The 20,886-nt window shown below is 32.2% G+C and overlaps 1 protein-coding gene and 1 long non-coding RNA gene across 17 annotated transcripts in view; one reads left to right on the top strand and one right to left on the bottom strand.

The window, feature by feature from the left end:
- The window catches only part of LOC145248297 (kalirin-like), an 858,283-nt gene that overhangs the window by 419,830 nt on the left and 417,567 nt on the right, over positions 1-20,886 (bottom strand). The window lies entirely within an intron of this gene.
- Positions 1-20,886, top strand: part of LOC145248300 (uncharacterized) — a 101,511-nt gene that overhangs the window by 31,654 nt on the left and 48,971 nt on the right. Inside the window, exon 2 of one of the 4 annotated variants that reach the window (XR_013863358.1) lies at positions 11,266-12,454. The exons of 1 other annotated variant lie outside the window; for it this stretch is intronic. This is a non-coding gene — a long non-coding RNA (uncharacterized LOC145248300). Of the gene's footprint in view, positions 1-2,003; positions 2,131-11,265; positions 12,455-20,886 lie in introns of those variants that run through there. 2 more of the 4 variants (XR_013863357.1, XR_013863355.1) reach the window with 2 other exon arrangements.

Here is a 20,886-nt window from a genome sequence, read left to right as displayed (position 1 = left end):
GTTTATAACTCTTACTTCCATGACTTGCACTCGGTTTTATTACTTTTGATTGTTAATGAACAAATAATGAAGCTGGAATAGTTCATTATAAACAATTAGAAATATCACAAGTAGTAATAATATTTAACCCATTGCTGGAGAAGGGCAGAAAGAGACTAATTTGGGATTTTGTCTTATTTTTTAACTGGCTTTGCAAACTCATTTTTCTGTGATTAAAAAAAAAAAAAAAAAAAAAAAAAATCTTACTCAAGCTTAATGAGTGACCCAATGAGTCATTTCTTATTTAAAGAAAAGATTTTTATTTCATTTTAGAAAGGGATTAGACGCACACACACGCACATAAGTATATACACATATGCTATCTTTGCAGTTTCAAAGGACTGCCTTCAAAGCGATCGCCATGGCTGCCTTCAATTGTTAAGCAAGCTTCAAAAAGAAATAGCTCTGTCTGTGTGTTCCAAACTTTTTCTTCCATCGCCAGAGCCAATAAAAGGAGATGCGGCTAGTCAGAGTCTCTTCTACAGGTGAACCACTTTGGCAAGTATGTCTGTTGCTGACCTGATGGCTCCCTTCCAACTCTCATGGTTACTTTGGATGGATTACAAAATTTGGCTGTTAGGATCCCAAGACCTCATGAAGAGATCACCAATTTGAATGGTTTCCTTAAGGACTACAAAGCTTCGGAATCGGTTACCAGCAGAGAGCCCCCCCCCTTTTTTTTTTACACCCTCCATCCTATAATGTAAGCAGTTTCAAAATGGAGGCATATCAACGCTTTTATAGTTTTGTTACTTGTCAGAATATTTTCTGCCATAGTTTATCTCATTAGTCTGTTCCTTTCAAGTCAGATTTCTTTTGTTTTCTAAATCCTCTCAGGAATTCCACAGCTGGAAGTGGATCAGCATCCTTGTAAGGTTTGGTTGGCTTAGTCTGTCTGCTTTGTAAGTCATATCAACCCCCTTTTTAAGGATCATTTAATGCAAAAACACAATACTTAATAACTGTATACAGTTATTCAATTTAAGAAGCAGACGACAAAGCCAAATATGGATATTGTTTTTTGAAACTGTGGCACTAACCCTAAAGCAGGTTTAACTAAAGGAAGAAATTTCAACGGAATATGAAATTCACAAGTGGTTCCCAATCATATGAAGAGAGGTGTTGACGTATCCCTACATACAACACCTGGTATTCCCAAATTGATATTGTTTTGGTCACATTGAAAGAATGGATCAAATAAACTAAGCCAATCAAACCTTACAGAGATGCTGAGCCAGATTGGTTTGGCCGCATTAAAAGAATCGATGAGAATTCTTGGGCTAATAAATGTAGAACAGTTAAGGTAGCAGACTCAGTTGGCAGGGGCAAAACGTCAAGGAAAATATGAGAGGAAGTACTGAAGATAAATTTGAGAGAAAGAGAGATAAATAAAGACCTGGTCAGAGTTCACTTAGTTTGTAAGTCTATCTCTAAAAGCTGTCCAACACATGCCAGTATGTCAAACAGATGTTCAACTGAATATAATGGTATAAATAAATAAGCAACAATTTCTTCCTGTTATAATTTTTAAACGACAGTAAAAAATATATCCATTGTAATAATTGTAAATTGATTAATGTTTGTTTCTTTAAGGTCTTTTCTGTTTTTAAAACAAAATACATGCTAAAATATACTTTAGTTCTGAGATTAAGTTATGTTTTAAAATAAGCTTCTGTTTTAATTAGTAGTAAGACTAATTAAAACAGATTATTTTCAAACATAATTCAATCCCAGAACTATGACATATTTTTGCATACATTTCATGTTATTAAGTCGCTTAGGAAAAAAAAATGTCTTAGGGAAACAAACATTAACTAATCCACATTCAGATATAAAGTGTTCCAAAAGTAATATCTCTTATATTTTTATTTCGCCCGAATGGATCAGAGGGGAGTGCAAATGGCATTATTATGATGATTGAACTTATGCATTCATGACCTGAAAGTTTCGTCTCTCTGTTGCAGATATAAACAGTGCGAGATTCTAAGAAAGCAACTCCTGTCATGGATGTGTGTCAGAAGCAGAGATGTGTCATTGAATTCCTGACATAAATGCATTGAGAATGGCGGTGACTAGGTAGAAAAGTAAATTCTTGAGTACAGAAGAGTTGCTCGTTTTAATAGTACCATTCCCACCTTTATAACTCTTCAACTTTTTGAGTTAAAAAGTAGGTTTCACTTTTGGAACTACCCTAATGTATAAACACACACACACACACACTGGTTGGTTGCATCATAATGACCAAAGTAAAGAACCAGTCTGCAATTATACTTTCTTTTTTTTTTTTTTTTTTTAATTCCAGTCCATCCCTATTTTCCTTTTTTCACTATCAGGACAAGATTTCAGAAATCGTAAGACTGGATTTCACATGGAAAAGATATCTAGGTATTCCCCATATTTCTAAGATGATTACATCCAAAAATTACGAAAATTGATGCAGTAGAAAATGTTTTATTAAAGAAAATATAATTTGAAGGACAATTGTGTATGCTTATGTAAGACACAGGAGAGTTCACAAGGGAGGCAATTCAACAGTTGCAAAAAACTTGTATATATGTTATTTTTACATTATTTAGATTTAGGCAAACAGTTATTTTTTTATTAAACAATTAAGAAAAAAATCTTAAATGAAAACCAGACTCAGAAACACTGTATATGTTATGACTATTTTATTTGTTTTGCATTAAAAATTTAGAGTTAATTTTTAAATAGGGGGTTATGGCCATGTTATGCTTCGTAAAACCTTTTAAAAAACTCCAAAGGAAACTGAAATTTGGGGAATATTAATCTCAGAACTAAAATATGCTTCAACGTATATTTTGTATTATTAAACTATATAGCAAGAAAACCGTAGAGAAACAGACGTTGATCGACTTGGGTTTGGTAGAATAGATATGATTTTCTCTTGAAAGAAATGGAGGGAGTATGCCAAAAATTCAATTAGTTATTATAAAATGAAATAATTCAGTACGGACATGAATTTTCATAAAATTTTTCTCTTTGTCAACTCTACTTAAAAATATTTTTTTAATAAAACCAATCATAAATTACTTATCGCTAAATGATATTTATTGATAATTAAAAATTTCAACATTATCATTTAGAAGTTTAGATATTTAATCACGATAGCTGATCTTTAATATATTATGAAAATATATGGCAATTAAGCTACACAGAATTTCCAAGTTTCATTTGCTGTGAATTGTAAGAATTTAATATAATGATTCCCCATTGGGATGAAATGTGAAATATTCTGTACAGATTAATTGTCATATATTTTCATAACTTACTAATTAGCTCTACTCCTGTATTGAGCACTGTTGAAATAAATATCGAAAATCAATACATAAAATAGTATATCTTCCTATAACATTTCATATATATATATATATATATTATATATATATATATATATATATATATGGCAGTTTAGCTGCACAGAATTTTTTTACATAGCATTAGCCTGACAAATCCTCACGAGAATGAAACACAGAAAATTCTGTATAGCTTAATTTCCATATATTTTCCAAACTTACTACCTAGCTCTACTAACGTATCACACACTGTTGAAGTAAACACTGAAAATATTTACATAAAATTTTATGTAGATATATACAAATACTATATATATATATATAAGCAGGCTACCCGGCATTGCCCGGTCGTAAAATATGGTTAAATATGATATTTTGATTAATGCATATTTTGCATTTAATATTATATTATATTGGACTTAATATATAGTAATGATTTAAAAAGTTTTTTAAAAACTTGGCTCGTGCACCACCACCGAGAACTGGAACCAAAATGTTTAGCTTACATTTTATTTTTTCCTTTGTCATTAATGCCTGAGCTGTGAAGATATGTTTGCTGCAGGGCTAAAAATTAAAACATGAACCAATAGCTATTACATTACGCATGCATATTCGTAATGCCATTGTCAACCTTCACCTGGCAAATTCCATTTTTTTTAATTTTCACGGCTAAAACCCAAATATAAAGTTTTGCATATGTTCAAATACCTTATATATTAAGTTTCATGTCTGTAGACTAAAAATTGACAGTTTGGTAAGCAAAATGTATTAAACAAATATATGTACATACATAAATATATATAAAGAGGTTTGTGTTTACGATAACCTTATTACACAAGTATAAATCATGTAGAATATTTGCAGGAATATAATTACATAACTAAAGATGATCATCTCATAAGAAAACCGAAAAAAAACTAATAAGGAATTAATTAAAATGAATGTTTAAAAGAATATGCAAATTAACTAGATCTTTTCCAGATGAATGCAATTCCACAACCCATATATAACAACTGCCGAATATGTTTGACCTTATTATCATTAAATTCGCACACCTGTCAACTTTATAAGCCTTAAATTAACAGTTTTCACTTCCTCTCCCCTTGTGGTCTAGTGGGTTATATGTCACGCCCCCCCCCTTTCTTTTCCACCTTTGCGTCAATGCTTCAGGTTCAAGCCTACCTTCCAACCAAAATTTTTTTTTCTTTTACATCTCCAAAACAGGGGGTTTTTTTTGGTTTTTTTTTTTTAAATCTACTCCCCCTTCAACAGACACACACCTACAAACACCTGGGCAACACCGAGTACCCCCGCTAGTATAATATATATAACTTCTGCCCGTTTTTGATGGGTTAAGAAGTCTAATAAATAATAACAGACATTTACCCGCTATCTCATACATTCCGACTGAGAAATCTTTAATATTGTAATTGTCCCTTTAAGTGCAATTGTTTGCATCTCCCTTGCACTTTGTTCACTGGGTATATTTGCCAGGTAGCAAATATGTCATAGTTCATGCATTTTCAAATGAAATCAAAAATATAGCGGTAGCAGTTGTGAACCAACGGATAATGGGTACATCTACTACTATTCAAATCATTAGTAAGTAATACACATCTTTTAAACTGAGCTTCTCCCAAACACCACAACTCAATTAAAATACACACAAACATTTGCTTGAGAAAAAGAAAAAAACAAAACAATTTCTTTTTTTTTTTTTTAAAACTCTGCCAGAACGATTAAACAAACTTTGTGGTCGACTCTTCCGTTGCTAAGGTGATAAGGTTATAAACACATACCTGTGACGGCCCAAAAATCAGCCACTCAAGTTTCAGACAGAACATTAGCACTCCCAAAATGGATTGTGTTCAGAAGGTTAATAATCACGTTTCTCGGATAGTATTTCATGAAAAATAGGTTTTTTACCTGTGCAAATCTATGGAGAAATAAATGGAGTATACCATATATTTATTGATCCGATATGAAATGACTTATTCATGATTGGAAATAGACCATAAGTAAAAGCATAAAGGCTGCTAGCATATCCGATTAGTCAATAATTAATATATCAAACATTATCTTTTAGAAATTCATATTGTCAACCATGTTAGATGATCATAAAAAGATATATATATATATATATATATATATATATATATATATATATATATATAAGCTGTACCAACCTAGTATTATCTTGGATCCATAAAGTTCAAATTTCAATAATCATGCTTTTTTTGTTACGTTTCGATTTAATAACAAAGCATGAAAAAAAAAAAAAATAAAGGAAAAAGGAGAGCAGACGGTAATTAAGGAACAATAAAAAAATATATATATATACTTAATTGGATTTGGCAGTGTTCTAATACATAGTAATTTTTAAATAGTTACTTTAACAGAAAAATCAACCAAAGAAATTCTCATTTTTTTATTAAAAGATTAATAAAAAAAAAAAATGAGAATTTCTTTGATTTTTCTGTTAAAGTAACTATTTAAAAATTACTATGCATTAGAACACTGCCAAATCCAATTAAGTATATACTTTTTCAAAAATTGTAGCAAAATACATTAGTCTATTGTAAATAACATGGTACAACAATAACCAATGAAAGTTGGCTAAACAAAATCAAAGTTTGATTTGTCAGATTAAATGCTATTTAAGTTCAATTTTTTTGCTGACATTTATGAAAGTTATCGTCACCATTAGCTTGACTATGCTTAATTTCAACGCTCTCAACTTCTGTATGGAGACATCAGCTAAAATGCTGCCCCCCCCCTCCTGTGTCACGGGTTCAAGCCTGCCTGCCTACTACCACTTAAAAAAAAAAAAAAAACTTCTCTCCACGAAAACTGCCAACTGTTCTTTTGACCCCCCTCCCACTACCACATTTTTTATCCCTCTCCCCATCCTGGGTTCCTTACTACACCTCCAAAAACCCGGGCAACACCGGATACCGCCGTTAATCATACCTAAATAACCTTTTGTATTTGGTAAACTATATTTAACTCCTTTTTACCAGAGTTTTATTTTGTTCATCTGAATCTCTAAAGTAAGGAGTTAAGATTTTGCAATTTTTGTAGGAGTCGGTGTCAGGTTGCATTTTATTTTTAATCCATAGGGTAGATTGTTCTCATTCAATCAGCCGTAACCTGGTAGGAGCTTTAAGTAATCCTTAATTATAATAATACTGCCTGTACAAAGGATTAGAGAAACCTGTCACTTAGAACTATTTATTACTTAGCACTTTTATCCGTTGTGTCATGGGTCCAAGTTGACTCTGTACAGACAATATTAAAAAATATAATTAAAAATTACTTAAGACCTATACCCAGTCATGATTAATGAAACAAGAACAATATATTTACTGTGGATTGAATGGATGATACGGTCAGAAATTCTGTACAGAATAGAGTTCGACAAAACACACCCAAAGAAGGTCGTAGGTTACATTGATCGAAATGGTGTGAATATAAAAAAACAAGATGAAAACAGAAGTCTGAATAATCCAAATAATACAAATCAAGCGGATTATTTAAAATATAAAAACAGTAAGGATTCTACCAATTGCATTTGTTTTCATGAAAATAATTTATTTTTAATCCCTCACCCAGAGGGAAAAAGTAGAGAAATTCTGAAACAATAACAAAATTTTTTTTATTATTATTATTATTTCATTTTGACATTTTTTCCTGTTTTGTTTTTAATGTAGCACAGAAACAGTCCCAAATATTCAATTACCCTTTATTAAAATAATATTGTTCAGAAATTCTAATCCCATCTCCCTTAAAAAGAATGAAAAGAAAATAATTGCAATGTATGTATGTACCTTCTCCCACCACCACCAAAGGAAAAAAACACATTGTATCTTAAGGAGTATTTATTAATAGTTTCCTGAACTTATTAATAGGGTATGAACAAAAGAGGTCAAACCACTAGTGACCTGGTTTCACATTATAAGCCACAATTGATTGAAAACAATACATTCGAAAACTAAATTATAAAAGGTTTTATTGAATTATGTGTCTACATCTCTCTTAGAAAATGAAGTAAAACTTTTGAAAAATGTTTAGGTTGCAGATAAAAAGGAAAGGAGGTCATCACTGATAACCGGAACATCTACATGATTTATTTTATAAGCTAAACTCGATTATATATACACTATACGTTTATCTGCACCATAATTATTTCTGTGAATACAGTGATAGTTTGAAGAACACTACGCAAACTTGAACTTCTATTAGCTGTAGCTTGCTCGATGCAGTATATGTAATAAGTTGAATTTTTTAAGGCGATGCCAATGTAATTAGGTTGAAAATAAATGATAATATTGAAAAATTATTGAATTTTTCAATAACATTTATTTACCAACGTAGTGTATCAGATCGATATATGGTGTAATACTTTGATATTTTTTATTTTCAAGGTATACCTCCTTTTCAAAAAGAAGTTTCCACTTTATTCAAGAAATGTTATCTGAAAGTCCAAAGAAATTATGGGATGCATTCTGTAGAAATGCTGTAGAAATTAATACATTTATTATTGACTTATTGTAAATGGGTGATATTTCTTATTTGTTTAATATTAAAATTATTATTATAATTTTTTTGTTTTCTTTTTAAATATTTTGTTTTCAAATGTGCATTTTTATTTTTAAATTTGAACATCAAATGTTAAAATTGGTTTGAAATTAATGAAAGGTAATTGGTCTGAATATATGACTTCCTCAGTTTGTTAATGTTTTAATTTTTTTAAATATTAATAACGAAATAGGACCCCCCTCCAAACATGAGAATTCAATATATATCTTCAATGGAAATTTAAATCTATATTTTGAGGAGTTTTTCCATCCTAGTGTAAAGTTCTGGTCTCCACAAGAATTAGAAAAAGGTGTAACATAGACACTTTGTCTCAATAGAACCCCCCCCCCCAAAAAAAAAACAGCATTCTCCATGTTTTTGCTTTATAAAACAGCCTAATAGATGAGGCAGGAATAATACATACCATATCCACATATACCACTGAAAAGACATCACGAGCCTGTCTCTGCTCTATCATTATATTTTCATTGCAAATGCTTGTTTGAGCTTTGATCTCTGCCATACTTACACAAAAAAAAACACTTGTCTAGCTACAACCACTATCAACAATTTCCTCCACATTATCTGTGCCTAAATCAAAACATAAATTCCATGAACAAAGCTTCTTTCCTACAACTGCTTGCCTGTGGAATTCTGTTCCACTGACATGCTTTTCAGCTAACTACGACATGGTTATCTTCAAGTCTAATGTAAACAAGTTCACATTAAGATGCCCCCTTAAATAATCTAATTCTACCCAATTTCCACCACTAATGTTCACTACGCTGTTGTCTCCGTGAGTACCATGCACTCATTAATCTTTATCCTTGAGTGGCCTTCTAGCCTTGATAAGTAGTGACTTCCTCATTAAAAATTTTTTTTGAGTGTGTATGTATGTATATATACATATATATATGATGATTGCAACGTCTTGTCAGACGAATGCCACTCCCTCAGACATTTAAAATCCATGAGCCCAAATACCTGAGGGAGTATCTATACAAAGATGATGTTACAGAGTCTTAGCTTTGTACGACAGCTAAGTCTCTCTCTCGGTTCAAAATGTTGAGATCCAGCAACAAGCAATAGCAAGATAGCCAGCAACAAATTAAACTGCACACCAGCTTAATGCGGGGGAAATGGTCTTCCGCTTTATGGTTTTTTAAATCAGAGATTTGCTTCTCCTAGAAAGGTTGCCTTCACCACGGCTTACGGGAGCCCTCTCCACCCCAATACACATATACACACACACAAATATACACGGTGCTAGTTGGCCGTTGACCCAGAAAAAGAGTTCATTCGCCCTTGAAGGATTAAAAACAAGACCTTCCAAAGGGCGAATATATATATATATATATATATATATACACACACATATACACACTCACACCTTCTGCATTTTTACATTGATATTTGCACATTACTATTTTTTGCTCATATATTTGATTTGAAAATATATAAATATATAATTCAGGGAATCTTTACGTCAAACTCAGGAACCTATTCAGAATCTGCCGAGTTCGATATAAAAATTCCAAAGTTTTAACAGATGAAGAATATTACATCATCCAAGGCATTGTGAAAATAATACTAAAGTCCAACAAATCTAAATAATACATTTCATTTCAGTCAAACTCTTAAACATATTATGAATTTGCTGAATTCACCATAAAGATTCCAGAGTTTGAAAAGATGTACCCGAACAAGTTCAAAGGTTACATCATCCGAAACGTTGTGAAAATAACATCCACATTGGAAAATAGTTCAAATAATCCATTGTTTTGCCATTTCAATCTAAATTGCAATCTGTTTAGAAGAACATCCATGTTATGTGTCGCATGCCACACTGCACGAGTAAGACGCCTACATTCAGTCTCAAGAGACAATAGATACCACCTGTAAGGGTACCAGCGCATGTAATTGTGAGGCAAGGGTTGAGCAACCCTAAACCACACCTCTCCTGAATCAACACAGCTCGAGTCCAGTGGCAAGGAAAAGTGCTAGACAACTGGAGAAAATGCCGAAATAAGCTGAGAGCCAATACAACAGCTGTAATTCCAAAATGGCCACCGATTTTAGTACTGACCAGGCTCACTGTTGCATGAGTAGGTGTTCATTAATTAAATAAACTTTCAAATATCTAGTTTATCAAGTTTACATAGATGGGAAGCATCAGTGTATGGCATCCTATTTGGATACAAGAAAAACATCACTGCTAATGGACAATACATTTAAAGAAAGGTGAAGGGAACGTTGGCTGAAATTTAATTGAAATATAAATATCAGCATTGACGAGATGAGTCTTTTTTTAGTTGCCTTGCCATGAGGGTAAAGTTGGACAAAAGGTTGGATGTTTATAGGGAGGATATCCAGCCCCACCCTCCTCAAAAAAAAAAAAGCACTCTAGATGGGAAACAAGAAACAACTGCCTCAGTTAAGAAGCATCTCTCCTATCTTAGAAATCTTAGGTTTTAGAAAGAATGGATGCTTATCTTCATCTCAGCCAAAGATCAAGAATTGAGGATGAGAGAAGAAAAATAATGTTAACATTTCCTAATCCAAAAAATTCATACCAAGTTAAAAATAATCAAGTAATATTCTATTGTTAAATATTTTATTTTAAAATTCTTTTCAATTTAGAATTATAGCTAAAAACTTCCTCTTCAAATTCCTTTAATAAAAGTGTGTCCTCATTTATTTACCAAAATGACACCATATAACAAAACATTCTTATGACCTTCAAATAATTTAGTCGTGTAGATAACATCCGAAATCACACGTGAGCAACGAACACAAACACCGAAAACATGACTACACAAACTACTGCTTGGCACAACAGACATTGCCAGAATGCCAACAGCCCACTCCCGGATGACAAAGTATACAAGTTTTTATTTAGCTTGAAACGTCAGTGACTGGCTAAGGAAACAAATAATTTGCATACCAAACATTTAATTTATTGTCCTGTACTTAGTGTCAGATGTTTCCGGGTTTGCATCAAACTCGCAGAAAAAAAACCCTCCACCCCTTCGATGACTGGCACAAAACACACACGTTTTTTGGCGAAGCTATTCACGGTCTTCTCTTCATTATGCTGCATGATAACTATTTAACTGAAATATCAAATATCAGATCCGTGTATGTTAAAGTTTTGCTTCTACAGGAGCATTTTAAAACGATCGTAATTTATTTTATGCATATTATTATTATTACCAGTTTTTGCGAATTTATAAAAAGGTAATTTTAAAACGATTGTAATTTATTTTATGCATATTGTTGTTATTATTATTAAACATGTCATCATGATTAATTTATAACGGTTTTTTTTTTTCAGATTATTAAAAGATTATTCATATTTTTCTGCAATATTCTCACCAATGTTGACCTGAAAACGAAAAGGAGTCATCTACGAGCATGATAATGCTCATTCTCACAACAATACTGATCAAAGATCCAAGAGAATTTAGTTGGGAAATCTTGCCCCATCCTGCAGATTCTCCTTAATTTAGTTCTCTCAGACCATTACTTATTTTAAGGATTACAAAACCATTTAAATGACCTTATGTTAATACCATGAAGAGATTGAAGATGAATTAGATTCATATTTCACATCAAAACTTAAAGAATTTTACAAGCGAGGCATTTCAATAAGTTCATTGACAGATGGAATCTGGTTATTTTTAAAGCCAAGGTCGTTATTGTTATGAATAAAAATTTTCAAAAATACGGCTTTTTTTTTCATTTTCAAGATATAATTATACATCGGCAAAAACTTTTGCACTGACTTAATACTTCAAACTGAATTACAACCTGTAAAATACAATGCACTCTCTCTCTACTTTTATTCAAACAAACTGATTAATCTGATACGGCATTTAACAAGATATATTGTTGTAATGTCCACCTTACGGATAATAATGAACTCTTCCACAAATTGGAAATAAGGTATGATTATGAATATCTCCAGTATCAAATAATCCTAATACACTGTGAGATTTACTTTATGCATGAAAACCAAAGAGAAGAGATAAAACATGTGGGAAATATTTGGAATCAAGTTTTCCTCTTGCTGTTATTTCTGATTGTTTGAAACAATAGCAAGTTTTAGTCTTCCCTCCATCAAGGCCAAAGGTTTTGGGGAAATATCAGATATTTTGTAATTCATATGCAAATGCAAAAACTAGGAAAACAAAGGACTATGATTAAAACATTTTATAAATGTAAAAAAGTGGTAAAAGTTGGCTCTGGATGATGGATGACCCCCGTAATGTGCGACCTTAAGGGCAAATGTCACATAACCCACTACACAATTCAGGTCATTAGCTTTCCAACAAGCTTGATTCTGATCAATAGTCGCTGAGATTTGGAACTTATGAAATTGTCAAAAATGGTCGTATATCTTTCACCACGCTGATGAAACTGTTAAAAATTATGTAAGTGTAATAAAAATTCTTTAATTTCATAATATTTTGTATTCCTGCACATCAACAATAGAAAACGAATAAAGGAAAGTTATAAACTTTTACACTTTTCGTATTCTTTTTTTTTTTTTTATATATAAATTTTCATTCATATATATATATATATATATATATATATTTATATATTTATTTGTAGTCCTAATTGAATATTGAAATGCTCATATCTTTGGTCCTATCGGACAAAACTACATGTAAATTTGCAGGCTTTTTGAGGATTATAGTACTATTCTAAGGTTAAAATAGTATGAGAATTGGTAAAAAAGAACCTATATTTTCAAGCCAATAAAATATGTCTAAATTTGTGTGTGTGTGTGTGTGTGTATGTGTGTGTGTATATATATATATATATATATATATATATATATATATTGTTCTGGCAGGCTAGCTTCAGATCTGCTGTTTTGGGTTCCATTTGTCTTAGGGTTTGCTTTTTTTTTTTTTTTTTGCAAGAACTTCTTAACCGATATGTCATAATTCACAGATTTTTCAAATAAAATTGAAGTAAAATAGAGGTTAGGGTGGTGATCTTACGGGTCATGAGTAGGTCTAATAGGTTTCTAAAATTAGCCTTTCTAAGGTCAATGAAGACTTAGCATAAAAAAATAAGGTTAGCCGAAGCACTAGTAGTAGTACGCTACCAAATGGAAAGGTGAATTTGGGACACCAAAACCTACGCAATCGAAAAATTATCTCAAATCCACAGTCTGTGTTTGCTTTCTTCATGCATTAATAAAGAATGGATTTCAGACAATTAAATTAATTAAAATGACATTTAAATTCAACTCGTCTAATCTTATCTATTTTTTTTTTTTTTAATTCTCTTAAGATTTGTACATTGTAGTAAATATTATTGTGTTGTAATAATAAAATCCATTATTTTCAAGTTGCGTTTTCTGTTGAGGGTTCAGCTTCATGGTGAATGTTCTGGAAAAGATATCTTTCCCATTTATAAACACTTACTGAAAGAAGATCTTGTTCATTTTATTATTACAGCATTTACTGTAGAAACTGAATGTACAGCAGAAACTAGAACTCAAAAAGAGACGTGCAACTTGAAAATAATCATATAATCACCTTTAATATAAATCTAATGTTAAACAATTTATTAAAAACATTTTTTTAAATTTTTTTGATATTTAATAAATAAAAATTAAAAAGAAAAATTGTCTTATTGAATTAACTTGGAATTGTGAGATAAATAATTTGTATCATTTATTTTATTTAATTATTTGCGGACTATTATCCTCTCCTTCTAGTTTGGGGCCCATGGCGCAGTGGATAGAGATGCGGAATATCTACAGTTCTAGGTGAGCACTGTCTGAAGATAGCAATTTCAGTCCCACCCAAAGCCAACCAGAGGATTAGTTGGCCAAACCGTAGTTAGATGACGACAACTATGGAAGGCAGTAATTGCTGTGGATGTAGTTGAGAGATTCAACATTTCTATCCTATTATAGTTAACCACCTGACGAAGGCCAGAGGAATAATTGGCCGAAACGTTGTAAAACAACAAGAGGAGAAGAATAGTCTGTAAATAATTAAATAAAATAAATAAAAATTGTCTTCTTAAAAATTAATTATAATAATTAAATATTTTAGTGCATAAGAAGGTTGTAGCAATGTAGAATACCATTGTATTGAAGTGATATATTTTCTTTTTTGAAAAAAAGATGCTATTCTTGAAATATTAAAGACATCTACCATCCCAGTTAGATTAAATAGTAAGTTCATATTTACCGATTTATATATGTGATTGATTTAAAAAAATTTAAAATAGATATACAAAGGTTTATAAAATCAACAAATCTTCGCCCCCCCCCACCTATGTCACATCACTTCATTATCCCAGGATTCTACATTGCTACACTTAAATATGTTTACTAGTTATGCTTCAAGCAAACTACCTTTCCCTTTTATTAATAACTAGTTTAAGTGTCCGGCGTTGCCCGGGTGTTTTAAGCAAAAAAAAAAAAAAGTTGTAGTAGGCAGGCAAGCTTAAACTTGTACTGCCAAGGAGGAAAAGAATGTGCAAAAAAATGTCTTTGCTGGTGTGTCTATCATCAAACTGGAAGTGACGTAGGTTTAAATTAAGGCTAGTCAATCAAAAAGAGAGGATGATTTTCGAAAATATCAATGAAAAAAGCAATCCTTCCTGTAGAAAAGTGCCAAGTTAAGAGTGAAGAAATTAATGTTTTTAGCCAATTTTTCGATATTTGTCGTCCGAAGGGTTGAGCTTAAAAACAACACAAATCTTGTGAAAATCTGTCGCAAGTTTTAGGCAGACATACAAACATACATACATTCAAACAGACAGGTGAGATTTATATATATAGATTAATGTACATGAAGAAAGAGAAGGTAAAATCACTCAGGATTTTTCTATTGTTTAGGTTTTAGTGTCCCAAAACTCAGCTTTCCATTTGGCACCGTGCTGCTAGCAGAGCTTTAGTTGAGAAAATAAAGATTGTGCAAAAAAGAAATCCAAGCCAGAGTTAAAAATATATGCAGAAAACAAGCGAAAAGAAAGAAAAAAGTCAATTAGATATTTCGTTTCAAGTTTCCTACAATAGTAAACCGCCACCGGACCAAAAGCTGCAGACTTGTGTTTCTGTTTAGTTTATTTCAATGAATTGTTTTTAAAATAGGCGAGTCTATCTTGTACTGATAGAGGTTACAAAGTATATGATGTGAAAGGAATATAAATTGCTTTCAGTGAAACAGAGTTTTCATTATTTTAATTCAGATTATTTTCTGTCATGGAGGTTCAAACAGAAGTTAATAGGATTCAGTACAATAGAAATACTCTTTTTTTCTTTTTCTTTTTTTACACAGGCATCACCACATTATCATGGCAAAGAGGCCAATCGAGGATAAGGGTTAAAGAGTGTACAGTAGAAATTGGACAATATAGTAATCATTAGTAATGAAAATTCGGTAAATTTGTTAACTTATATGCAACGGCTCATCAAGAACTTATTTACGTTAGACTTGAAGACAACCAGCCGGAAAGCAGGAAAACGGAAGACAATTCCACAGGCGTGCAGTTCTAAGAAAGAAGCTTTGTTCATGGAATCTACGTTTAGGTTTAGGCACAGATAAAGAGTGGGGGGAATTATTGATAGTGTTTTCAGCTAGACGAGTGTTTCTTGTGAAAGTTTGGCGAGGGGGGACCACAGACTGAAGCTCAGTCGAACACTTTCCATAAAAATAACGATACATCAGAGACAAACTCGCAACATCTCTTCCGTGAAATAGAGGTTACAGGGAAGAGAAAAGGACATCTACGAATCTATGAAGTCTATTTTTAACTCTATCAAGGCAGGACAAGTCCTTTCTAGTAGCTCCTGCCCAGATGTAGCAATAGTACTCCATCCTTGGACGTACCTGGCTCTTATATAGATAGGAATTGCATCAGCAGTGAGATATCTACTGTATCAATAGAAAGATCCCACCATTTTTCCAGCGGCCTTGGCAACAGATCTGATGTATGTGTTCCATTTAAGATCAGGAGTAATGGTCAAGCCCAGAAGCTTGTCAAAACTTGAGGCCTCCTGAAGACGATTGCCATTCATTTCAATTGATGCTAGATGTGGATCAGAATGTTGATGTAAAGAGAGAAACTTGGTTTTAGATGCATTAAAAGTAACCAGCTACTCCTTTCCCCATTGTACCACATGCTCAAGATCAGAGGAGAGAGAATCGGAGAGAACTTGGTTGTTTACTGTCTTAGATGTGCTACCATAAACGGTAGTGTCATCAGCATAAATGTCTACAAATAATGTAAGGATGTGATTTGGAAGATCATTAATGTAGATCAGGAAAAGAGTTGGGCCCAGGATGGAACACTGAGGAACTCCAGCATTAATACTGTGAGCTTCTGATGTTTGCCCATCAACTACTACTCTTATGAACCTATCAGAAAAAAATGATTTAATAATTGAGAAGACATTTCCAGCTATACCATAGCTAGAGATCTTGTGAAGTAAACCTTTATGCCATACCCTATCAAAGGCCTTAGATATGTCAAGAGCAATTGCCCTAGAAAGGTTGCCTCCGTCGAGAGATTTGCTAATCCTATGAGATATAACTGAAAGCACATCTGCTGTAGATCTAGCAGAACGGAAACCATATTGAGTGTCACTAAGAAGGTTATTTTTGTTTAGATGGTTGATTACTTCTATATTTAACAGATTCCAGCAACTTGCTCATGACGCACAGGAGACTTATTGGCCTGTACTGAGAGGGGGATGAGCGATCACCTGAATTCTTAAATACAGGGCATACTGGTGAGATTTTCCAGGGTGATGGGAAGCTATTCTCCTTAAGACAATGTTTAAACAGTTTTGTAAGTATGGGCGCTAGTTCTGGTTGAAGTTTTTTTGAGTACTATAATTGGAATACCGTCAGGGCCAGTTGCTTTACTGGAATCAAGGTTTTTGATTAGCTTGGCAACATCACGTACAGATATATGTATATCACATAGTGTTTTCTGATACAGAATCAAACATTAATATAAAAACATACATACGTAGATTTTTAAATATTAATGTTTGATATAAAATCAAACATTAATAAATAGACCCACGAACAAAAATATTATGAAAAAAAATTTTTTTATTCAATTATCCAATATTTTAATATGAGAATCAAATGAAAATAAAATGTTTTATCTATGTTATAATATCCAGCAAAACCTTCGTTAACGAATGTCTATTTACTAAGAGATTTTGCCTTGGTTTGTTTTACAATAATCATCTCCAGCGAGCATTTTTTTGTTTGTTTTTTTTTTAATAATAATAAGGATAATAAGAATTAAAATATTTTTTTCCTTTGCATTGCTAGACTTTGGAATTTCCTCCCTATTTTTTGTTTGGAGTAAGAAAAAAAAATCATTATCATCCATTTTACATGCTGACTAAAAAATAAAAATTCAATCATCATTCTTTGTAATAGAAAAGTCTGATCTTGTTGAAATTCTTTGTAAAAAATAATGAGGTCGATTATTTTTATTTTTTTTTTACAGTCTCAATAAAAAAAAATGTCATTCTGATTGACCTGATCAAAATGCTCTTGTATATTTATTACAATGATAACCCACTTTCATCATGATTGAGAAATTGAAAATGTAGATTTATGCCACTTTGGTTTTGAATATCGAGACCGGACACTCCAAGGGTGTTATTTGAAGAAAAAACATGGTTCAGTTATAATTGAACACTGGATACTTTATCCACAATGTTGTTATTGTAGATTAGAGCTAGAAACATCACTTTGGCTGACTTTCAATACAATAGAAGCATTCAATGTCTCCAGCTACAAAAACATACTTGATTATGTACTCTTACAGAGAAGCCATTTCACATGCAGTCATTGACACATTGGTTCTTATTAAATTACCAAAGTTAAGCAATTTTGAGCTTCATCATTATTTAGATGGGTGACCATGTGAGAATGCCAGCTGCTGGAAGCTAGGAAAAATACAAATGGCTGTAAAGTACTTTTCTTTATGGATGAAATTGCAATTAATGAAGGAAATCCCAAAATAAGGACTCAAGGTTTTTCCCCATACTGGAACTGCTTTCAGTCATCCATTTTCTCTAAGTCTTTGAATTCTATCAAGGAATACTCAAACATTTTTGACCTGCAGCAGTATCAGTATCAAATGGTTATATAGCTGCAAACTGGAAGGAAGGATTCCATCCATTAGGATTCATCAGAATTTTGGTATTGGTGGGATTACAAATACTTTACACAATTGGTGTCTCCGGTGATTCACACATGTATCATGTGTTTACACTGCACCTGTATATAAACACCTATATTTTGAAATTATATATGCTTGCTGTTATATTATCTATAGAACGTTCATGAAATACTTACATCAAGATTCGAGGCAGTATTTTTGTAACGTAGCCATCACAAACAAAAGTAAATAAAAATCCGGGTTGGCATTTTTTTCTTTTTTAATAAAAAGTGTTTATTACACATTACTCTCCAGTCTCAACACCACTTAAAAAGTCTTTAGTTGCCACATGCCCATCTAGCCTTGTTCATGTTTCTCCTTCCTCCAAACGCATGCACAGCCAGCTCATTCTCGCCTTTACACATCCATTTTCTTTGACGTCGACCCCCCCCCAACCTCATGGTGCATTTTTTCTCCTTTTTTCCCCTTTTTTTCTCACACAACACACACACTTCTTAATTTGCATATGCGCGTTTTTCGGCTATTGCTGCTGCTAATCTCTTTGCAAGCCAGCCATCCTTTGTTGCTGCTATCTTCCCATACACTCATATACACAATGTTACATTTTTAGCTTGTGTTCACTATGCCATCTTGTGTGACAACGAGATATGGTCCCAAACACGCTTACTCTGTAACAGCTTCAACATAACATCTTTTTTTCATCATCATTAACCCGCAGTCGAAATGATGGAGTTCGGTAAACTCCATCATCTTTTCATATGACTGTTAATGTGTGTGCATGTCACCACTATACGGAATTGGAAAATGGAAAGACTGACTTGATATCCTACCTAAATACACAGACTTGATTGTCCCAACTGGTCATTCATTTGGTACTGGTCAGACTCAGTGTTGCTTAACTTTGGTGATCCGACGAGAACCAGTGTGTCAACGCGATTGTAATGCACATAACTGTGCAGCCATCAGGCAGATATGCAGCTGCAAACTGGGAGAAAGGATCCGATCAATTGCGCTTCATCAGATTCTTGGTATTGATGGGATTATGAACACCTTACATGTGTATCAGGTAGTTCGAGTTGTACAGCAGGCGATTTTTGGCATCAACTCTATAACGTGTTTGGATATACAAGAGAACTAGAGAGCGTGGTAGACCAAGGAAGATACGCATGAAAAGTCAATATAACATGTTATGCACAGTGTTTCTCCCCTCTTACATCAACTCTATAAAACGTTTGAATATCCTGGAACTAGGAAGTGCTGTAGACAGAGGAAGATATATTGCTTCTTAAGTGCATAAAGAGCGATATGACAACATGCAACCTGACTAATATCAATCTTCGGATTGCATGAGAAGCAGATGTGAGATGTTGCTCACCCAAGAGTCTGGGACACTTGCAGCAATCTTAAATTGGATTTTTTTTTTTTTCAACAAATTATCTAATCAGGTTAAAATTAACTTTATTCCAGCAAAATGGACTGAATTCATATATAAGGATTAAAATATTTACCAAGAGACTTTTTAGAGTCTATCTGATGAAAAAGCTTAGAGAATTTAATCTGTATATTCCTCTAATATATTCTGTGAGTGTTCAAGTGATGTAATTAATATGAATAGCTTCAGGTTCCTTCTCACAAGAATATGATTGGCTTGTGTAAGCCATTAATACCATATGTTAGAACAGTTTGGGGGAGACATCAAAGGATACGCCGAAAGTCTTATGCTTTCAGATGTACCAGGTCCGACCACAAGCATTTGTTCATTAATGAGACTTACTAGATTATTACTTGAATATCGTAGCCAAGATCACTCTGCTACATCAAACAAAATTATCTCTTTCACAGGACATATCTGTAAATAATTATATCTATATTAACAAACATATGAGGCAAATTCATGTGTGTGTTATATATTTTTTGCATTAAGATATTTTTTAATCATTTAGTTTTTTAATTAATTAATTAATTAATTGAATATTAATTATTGAAAACAAAAAATGTAATTGTATGAAATAAAACAAAATTGAAAGATTTTATTAAAAAAAAATAAATAGATAAATACAAAATTAAATTCACCAGAATGCATTTTGCTTTCCTTGTACCCAAGTAAGCTATTTTATTATAATAGCTAATATCATTGCCCCCCCCCCATCACCCAAGAATTAATTGTTTCATCATCGTCTTCAAATTCAAAACGAATTTGAAAACATTTAAACTGTCAAATAGAAAGTCATTCCCGGCTTTAAAATTCTTAGCAAATTTTATTTATTAAAAAATTTTAAATTTTGGAAATTTTACTTCTAATTTCATGGAGATTAAAAATTTGGTTCTTGTCCAGAATTCCACCTATATTAAAAAAAAAACAAAATAAAGAAATAGCTGTATGAAAACATATTCCAAAACTTACATAAATTTATCAAGTAGTTTTATTCTTATAAAGAACATACTTTTTAAGTGATTCATGGGAATTTGTAGGCATTACAACATAAATATCGCACGTTTTAATTATTGTTGAGTTATGTCCTTTGTTATTTTCTTTTTTTTTTTAAAGATTGTTTTCAAACGACAAACAAGACAGCTGCTCTTCAATCACTTATAAAATTTGATTTTCCTATTAAAAATAAAATTACTTGATCAATTGATGTGATTTTTGGAATATGATATTTTCGTTTTGTCACATGTATGTACATCATACAGATTTTTCTTGATTTTTGTTTTTAACATCAGGGGAATTCTGTGACAAGAACCAAAAGATTAGTCATAGCTTTATAAC

Source organism: Euprymna scolopes, chromosome 26 (genome assembly GCF_053919585.1).
Source record: "Euprymna scolopes isolate OS-2025 chromosome 26, ASM5391958v1, whole genome shotgun sequence".
Lineage (NCBI taxonomy): Eukaryota > Metazoa > Mollusca > Cephalopoda > Sepiida > Sepiolidae > Euprymna > Euprymna scolopes.
This window is presented reverse-complemented; position numbering and strand designations above follow the sequence as displayed.